This window comes from Euprymna scolopes, chromosome 44, assembly GCF_053919585.1.
Source record: "Euprymna scolopes isolate OS-2025 chromosome 44, ASM5391958v1, whole genome shotgun sequence".
Classification (NCBI taxonomy): domain Eukaryota; kingdom Metazoa; phylum Mollusca; class Cephalopoda; order Sepiida; family Sepiolidae; genus Euprymna; species Euprymna scolopes.
In genome coordinates this window covers 12,892,587-12,900,678 of record NC_136525.1, presented here as the reverse complement: position 1 = coordinate 12,900,678, position 8,092 = coordinate 12,892,587, and the positions used below count along the sequence as shown (strand labels likewise).

General features: G+C 36.2%; 1 protein-coding gene across 1 annotated transcript in view; it reads left to right on the top strand.

Moving 5' to 3' along the window:
• The first annotated feature begins 2,855 nt into the window (after positions 1-2,855).
• Positions 2,856-8,092, top strand: part of LOC145268693 (uncharacterized) — a 102,465-nt gene continuing 97,228 nt past the window's right edge. The window contains exon 1 of the mRNA XM_080124213.1: positions 2,856-3,004. The gene's annotated coding sequence lies outside the window, so the exon portion shown is untranslated. The remainder of the gene's footprint in view (positions 3,005-8,092) is intronic.

The window sequence follows — 8,092 nt, the reverse complement described above, 5'->3', positions numbered from 1 at the left end:
TTGATCTCAAGGTCAAAAGAGTGTTGTCGTTCCGTTTCATATAATAAAGTTTTAATCACTATTAAACCGTAAAAATGATGCTTGGCCTTCGGACCAGGAGCAAATCAAAGTGTAGCATCTGTTCTGCAAATGCTGCAATCAAAGACCATATGTGGGGGCAAACCCACATATCAGACCATAACAATCAGTTTTGGTCAATGTAGGGGAAACCCTTCATACCAATTGTCACTATCCAGTTCCCTCTCGGGAGAACTGGTCCCCCTCCCCTCAGTCTCTACATTACAAAACGGCCTTGTGCCTAATTTGCTCAGTGGAGGAGACAATAAATAACTAAATAAATAGAAAAAGGGGGTTTTACTATGAATATGAATACACAACAAAAAAAACAACAACAAATTCATAGGAGTATATAAGGAGATGAGCGAGATGTTCACATTAGACTTGGCTTTGTAAAAATAATTTTAGCAATTGAAAGTGTATTCTTACACAACTAAGCTGAAACACTTCAACACTGCTTCAGTGAAATTTCTGAAAATCCCCCCCCCCAAATCCTTGCTATTCAAACAGTTCACTGAGTATTTAATATAAGCCCAATTGACGTGTTTGAGGGAAAGTATGGTGATAGGTTCCCCTCTCACTAACTGAAAACAAATAGAATTGTCGGATCTATTTATGCTATATTTAAAATCAACTTAGTACAACATTCAGGGAGGAGAAAATCTATTAATAAATGAAGCATGAGCCTCCATGTTTTGACAAACTTCTGGGTTTGACCTTTACTCCTGATCTGAAAAGAAACACGTACACCAAATTACTCAGACAATTTCTGGTCTAAGCATTTGAAATTTGACATAAAGGGTATTCAGAGATAGGGCAAGCTTTGTAATCGGTTTGGGTCGAAAATTTTAATTACTAATATATGAATGTATGTATGTATGTATATCTACATCAATGTCTCCCAAAACACATACTTAAATCATTCGTTAACATCTATGCTGATGACATGACCATCTATGGCAACATATCAAAGGCCGTAAATGACAAAGTTCTCTCTAATTCTCTCTCCTCTGATCTTGAGTGCTTGGTACAGTGGTGGAAGAGGTGGCTGGTCATTTTTAATGCATCCAAAACCAAGCTTCTATCTTTACATCATCAACGCTCTGATCTCCATCTGGCATCAACTGAAATGGATGGTTCTCGTCTTAGGGAGGCTCCATGTTTTGACAAGCTTCTGGGTTTGACCTTTACTCCTGATCTGAAATGGAACACGTACGTCAGGTCTGTTGCCAAGGACACTGGGAAAATGGTGGGATCCTTCTACCACTCCAGAAGATATCTCACTGCTGATGCAATTCTCAATCTGAATAAAAGCCAAGTAGTCCAAGGATGGAGTACTGCTGCCACATCTGGGCAGGAGTTGCTAAAAACAGCCTATCCTGCCTTGACAAAATAGACTTTGCGGCTTAGTGGGGTATGTCCTTTTCTCTTCCCTGCAACCTCTCTCTCACAGAAGAGACGTTGCAAGCCTGTCTTTGTTTTATCGTTATTTCCATGGCAAGTGCTCATCCGAGCTCCAATCTCTGGTCCCCCCTCGCCAATCTTTCACGAAAAACACCCATCTAGCTGAAACCACTGTCAGTAATTTTCCCCACTCCTTATCTGTGCCTAAATCAAAACGTAGATTCCATGAACAAAGCTTCTTTCTTAGAAGTGTACGCTCTCTTATGTTTGCCTATTTCCCACCTGACTACAACTTGGATGTCTTCAAGTCCAACTTAAACAAATTCCTGTTGAATCGCCCCCTAAAGTAAGACACTTTATCAAATCTCCAATACTAACTATTACTACGATACTATCCCATTGATTACTGTACACGCAATAACCCTTATCCCCGAGTTGCTTCCGGGCCTTGATAAGTGGTGACCTCCATGTTAAAAAAAAGAAGTCAAATAAAAAAATATAAATTAAAGACTGAAATAAAAATAGTTAATTTGCACTTAATAAATATAGAAAAGTTGGTAGAAACAGCAGAGGTCAAATCTTTTTAACTTTGACCACATTTTTGACCCCTTAACATTTATTGTTTTGAGCTCAAATTAAATTAAAATGTTGGACCCATGTCCAAATAACCTACATCTAAAATTTCAAGTGTTTAGACCCAAAATTGGCAAAGGAGTTTTGTAGAGTCTGCAAAGGTCAACTCTTTATACTTTGACCTCTTGGCAGCCAAATTGTCGCCCAAAATCTGATTAAAAAGCTTGCTGCATGTCTGAATACCCATACCCTTTATGTAAAATTTCAAATGTTTAGACCAAAAACTAGCTGAATAATTTGGTAGAGAATGCAGAGGTCAAATTTTTTAAACTTTGACCCCAACCTTAATATTTATTGTTTTAGCCTCAACTCAAATTATAAAGTTAGATCCATGCCCAAGTAACCTATATCTAAAATTTCAAGTGTTTAGACCCAAAATTGGCGGAGGAGTTTGGTACAGTTCTCAAAGGTCAAATTGTTGAACTTTGACCTCTTAACAGCCAAATGTTAGTTAGTTAGTTAGTTAGTTAGTTAGTTTTATTTATTGATTACGTTGTATATTTGACAAGCACCGAAAGTATTTCCAAACAATAATATATCTTCAAGCTGGTAAATATTAAGTTGGTGCAGAAGTAATATAGATGTGATAAAAAAAAAAAAAAAAGACATTTTTGCACCAACCTTCTCCTCTCTGTAAAAAAAAAAAAAATGGCCTAGATGGCCAAGAGGAATAGCAGGCAAGGAAAGGGAATCTTCTACTATGACCCTCCTCTCCCTCCCCACAGCCCATGCGTACAGCTGTTCACAATAAAAGATTAAAAAAAAAAAATTTTTTCTTTTCTTTTTTCAAGTCATTTTATCATTTCGTTCAAAAACGAACCACTTAACTGAAATACGTTAAAAAAAAAAAAAAAAGGTACAAAGTCCCAAAATCTAATAAATTAAAAAGAACTTCAATACCAACAAGAAGGTAAGATTTTATAACCCTAATCCAGCGAAGTTTTATTTCCTAAAAAGAAATCAATTTCCCCCCTGGTACAAAACTTGATAAAATGTTTACGATTACATGTCTCGTTGACCACTACATGGCCAAGAAGTGGGTGCTCATTTAACGTTAAATTTATAGAAGAAAGTCATCCCCCCTACTGTAAAATATAAAACTTTTCTTATAAAAAAACAAAGAAAAAAATGACGCTTCTACAGAATTCTGACAAGATTCTGTAGTCGATAAATGGAGTTTTCAGCTAAAACGCAATGATTTCAACCGATTATTTTTTTTTTCAATTCTAATAAGTTACAATGGTAGCTTGCAGTCGAAATTACCTGAATATTACTGAATTATTAAAAAAAAAAAAACTTTAATCGTGTTATCATATGAAAAATTGCCGCCATTTTGCTAAATCAAAACGGAAAATTACCTCCCTTTTAAAATCTCTTGTGTCTTACGATCGTTTTTCATCAAATTCTATTTTTTTATTTTCTTTAATAAATAATTTTCTACCTTATCGATTTTCGTAATTTTTGGATATAATAGGTACGGGCAAAATGAATGCCGACGCTCAAAATTTATAAACATTTTGACCTTAATCCCTTTACTTAAAAATTCACCAAAAATCAGGGAACTAACAAATTTTAATGAAATTTTCAGTATTTATCAAATAATGATCGCGGAATATAATGAACTAATCATCTTTATTTAAATCTGAGTGGAAATGTATTATTTTGTTTAAACAAAAAATACCTTTATTAAAGTTATGGTTTTCAGTAGTAAATAAAAAAACGCAAGAATTTATTTTTGCTTTATATATATATATATATATATATATATATATATATATATATATATATATATATATATATATATATATATATATATATAAAGCATCGTAATTTGTAACAATAAAAATAAAATAATTTTTACAGGAACATTACGAAAAAAAGCCCCTAAAGTCCGTATTAATGAATTCTATATAACTCAAAGAAAAATGAATTTATCAAACTACCGATATTACCATTGAATTAAGCATTGCTTATTTAATATTTTCACACAAAAAATTATAATTGCAAAAAATATTTCTACTTTTTTTTTTTTTTAATTACGGGTTTCGCATAATTTTTATAAGCAAGATTTTAATAATTTCCTCGCTCGCAAGAATGTGAAACTTTCGGCGTAACATATTTAATATTGAACAATAATTAAGAAAAAAACATTAATTTAAAAATAGGAACATAGAAAAATAATTAAATAAAAAAAAGGCAAAAATTAATACGAACGTTCCAAAAAGGAATGTACGGATGCGCGACTGGGGCAAGAAAAAGAAGTTCTTCCCTTTTAAATACATGACGTCATTTTCACAGTTTTGGGCCTTCGTAATTTTCATGTTTACAAAATTTTAGTTTGTTGCGTTTTGCGAACACCAGAATCACTCGGTTTTGGGGCTAATCAATTTGTTTTGTTTTTATTATTTAATTCAATATCTTAGGACTTTACTTTACTAAAAATCGACTTTCAAAACTAGGTCCCCATTTTTGTCCGCCCATTTTTATCCGTACCTAGGATATAAAAATAGAGGAATACGTAGATACCATTGTTTTCATGTGAAATTCAGTTTTACAATTTCCGAAATTTCGTCCCAATAGTGTAGAAGCGCAAAAAAAAAAAAAAAAAAAACCCTTCTTTAAAGGCCGCTGATACGTATTAGCCAGAACAAAGTAGATTTTAATTTCTGTTTAGATTACGTTAGACTAGGTCGTAAAAAATACTGTTGTTTTTTTTTTTTTTTTTTTTTTGTTTTTTACTTGGCCTTTTGGCTGTTCTTCAGATGCTGCATTGAGTGCTGCACTTCCATTTTTTGTTCTCTTTCAGTGGAGGAGTAGTCCTTCACGACTGAGACAATTTTTTATTTTTGTACCTTTTCTCCACGTTAAAAAACGGGTAAAACTATACAAACACCGTGACAGCGAATTAACCCTACCCCTAACCCTAACCCTAACCCTAACCCTAACCCCTAAACCTAAACCTAACCCTAAACCCTAACCCTAATCCTAACCCTAACGCTGTCACGGTGTTTGTATAATAATACCAAAAAACGACCCTGGTGTCTGTCTAACTCTGTCCCGTGGGGAGGCATTGTAAATAGGAACTACTACATAGATTTAAGCTCAGCACAGTTTCAATCCTTACAATTTCGTCAAATATAATCTGTGCTTATCTGGCGTTGCCTGGGAGCAATGGTGTGATGGTGTGTAGAGATAGAATTTAGGAAAACTCGTCCCGGGAAAACTCGTCTCGGGAAAACTCGTCTCCGGAAAACTCGTCTCCGGAAAACTCGTCCCCTTTCGCTAGGTAGGAAAACTGGTCCCGTATTGAATAAATATCGATTGAAAACACATTTTATGATCGTTCTTGAAGGAGAGATTGCTTTTTAAAATAGACTATAGCCCCCCCCCATAATATTTTTAAAAAATATTTTTATTTGTTTAATGTTTTTTTTTTGTTTTTTTTTCTACCTAACTGGCTAAGTTCTTAGTGGTTTCACTTATTTTAAAGCGTTTATTATGTTCATACAAAGTTAATTAAAAAAAATTTTGGTTCTTATTTTAACGATGTTTTTTGGAGTCATAAAAACAATAATAAAAAAAAACAAAACAAAAAAATTAAAAATTGGGAGCGTTACTTTTTTGTTTTGGTTTTTTAATTATGATAGTTTTTTGTTGTTATGTTTTCGTTTTCTCTCATACCAAATGCAATGCACTCATGCGTTATTTAAAATTATAATTCTATCAATTATCAACATTAATTGTCGTCCTGTCAAATTTTGCAAAAATTAACTAATAAATCAAAAGCGAAATATTTTTTTGGCGCGAGAGATGCCATGTGCTAACAATCTCTCGTTAACTCATTTTTAATTTTTTTAATTTTTACTTCAAAATTCTAAAATCAATCATTAAGAGAGAAAGTAATCACTAAATAAATTTATTAATCAATTTTATTGAAAACTCCGCTATCGTTTATAAAGAATCTTTTTAATTTCATTTTTTGTTGGTTGCTTTTCCAAGGGAGATATAGGTTTTATCCCCCCCTCTCTCTCTAAATTATATTTAAAAAAATATTAAAATTTATTATTTTCTTTTTAAAACCAAATCTCCCTCAGTAATTTTTTAGGGGATTTCCCTAATAAAATAAAATAACACAATTCTATGAACAATGACAAACAACTTCTTCAACTTAACAAGGGAAAGGTTTATTTGCAAAGCGTACTGAAGGAAGAAAGTAGAGTCGGGTCTCCACTGCCTTACGAGGTAGTTACAACCCGCGGCTGTCGTCAATACCTTTAGTAGGAGCAGCGAAGAGAACAGGCGTCTAGCACCGACGAAGGCTGGTAGCGTAAGAGAGAGTTTTCTTCTGGGACCGGAAGCTGTCTGGTCCCTAGGGGTCAATTTGTATTCGTGCGCAAGTCCTCAGATTGGACAGTCTAGCGCCTCATCACTCACTCAGAGGAAGCGAATGCGCGAGAAGAAAAGGGGTCCATTTGTGTCTGCTACATAACCCCCTGCTTAGGCTGAAAGCCGACAGAGAGAAAGGTAGCATAACAAAAAGCAGAAAGAAAAATACAATAAGAAATGTCCGTCTCTTTAGGTTATTTTCTTGCAGAAAAAAATGTTCTTACTTTTCTGTGAAAAGTTGGAATATTTGCAGAAAACGTTCTGCTCTAAAAAGGAGAGAAGAAAAAATGTTCTTTTTCAACAGAAATACACTGTTTTGCAAAGTCTCTTCGGCCAATGTACCCGTCGACCACTACGTGTAGTGGTCACATAATTGTTCTCACGTGGAACATTTACCTCAGGTGTATGATTATGCTGTGTGTATGTTGGAGGAATGTGTGGCTCAGGTGTTAATGTGTCCAGAAAGGCTCTTTTTACCCTATCTACCGATACTGTCTCTTTTTTACCACTAATGTCTAGGATAAAAGTTTTATCAGTGCGTGAAAGCACGCGATAAGGGCCAGTGTAAGGTGGAGTTAGGGGGGCTTTTACTGCGTCCTTTCTAAGGAATACGTGAGTCCATGTCGCTATGTCCTTCGGAACCAAAGATTTAATGGTCTGTTCCCTAGGGTGCATCGGCGGTAGCTTACTGAGATAAGCTCGTAGTCTGTTGACATATAGAGCTGTGTCCGTTGATATATCCTCTATCGGGGTCAGCATCTGACCTGGCAACGATAGAGGTGCTCCATAGACCAGTTCGGCTGCGGAATATCCCAGGTCCTCCTTGATTGATGCCCGACAGCCAAGAAGGATGACCGGTATGTACTCGCTCCATCGCTGTTGATCAGGGTAAGCGCGTAATGCAGCTTTCAATTGGCGATGGAAGCGTTCTATCATCCCATTTGAAGCAGGGTGATAGCTTGTTGTCCGAATGCGAGTGATCCCGAGGATCTTGGACAGTTCCCGGAATAGGTGGGATTCGAATTGTGCACCACGATCAGTGGTGATTGTAGTGGGAACTCCGTAGCGCGATATCCAGCCTGATATAAGGGCTCGCGCTACAGATTCAGCCGAAATGTCACTAAGTGGGATGGCTTCTGGCCACCGTGTGAAACGGTCTATGCAGGTCAGGAGATAAGTGAATCCCTGACTGACCGGCCATGGTCCAACCAAGTCAATGTGAACATGGCTAAACCGAGCGTCTGGGGTGCTGAATGTTCCAAGGGGTGCGCGGATATGCTCGTGCACCTTTGATTTTTGGCAGGATACACAGGAACGTGACCAAGCAATGATGTCACGCCTCATGTTAGGCCAGAAAAATCTAGCTGTAATCAGTTTTACTGTGGCTTTGCGTCCGGGGTGTGCCAGGTTGTGTAGAGTGTCGAAAACAACTCTACGGTGGGTCGTTGGAACGAATGGTCGAGGTGAATCCGTTGAGGTGTCACAGATGATCTGCGTGTCAGAAGTAGGCACGGGCAGATATGCGAATTTGCAAGTCCCGAATTCAGGTGACGATGGATCCAACGTGTCCAGACTTGGCTGGTCTAAGGCCATCTGTTGCAAATCGATATCC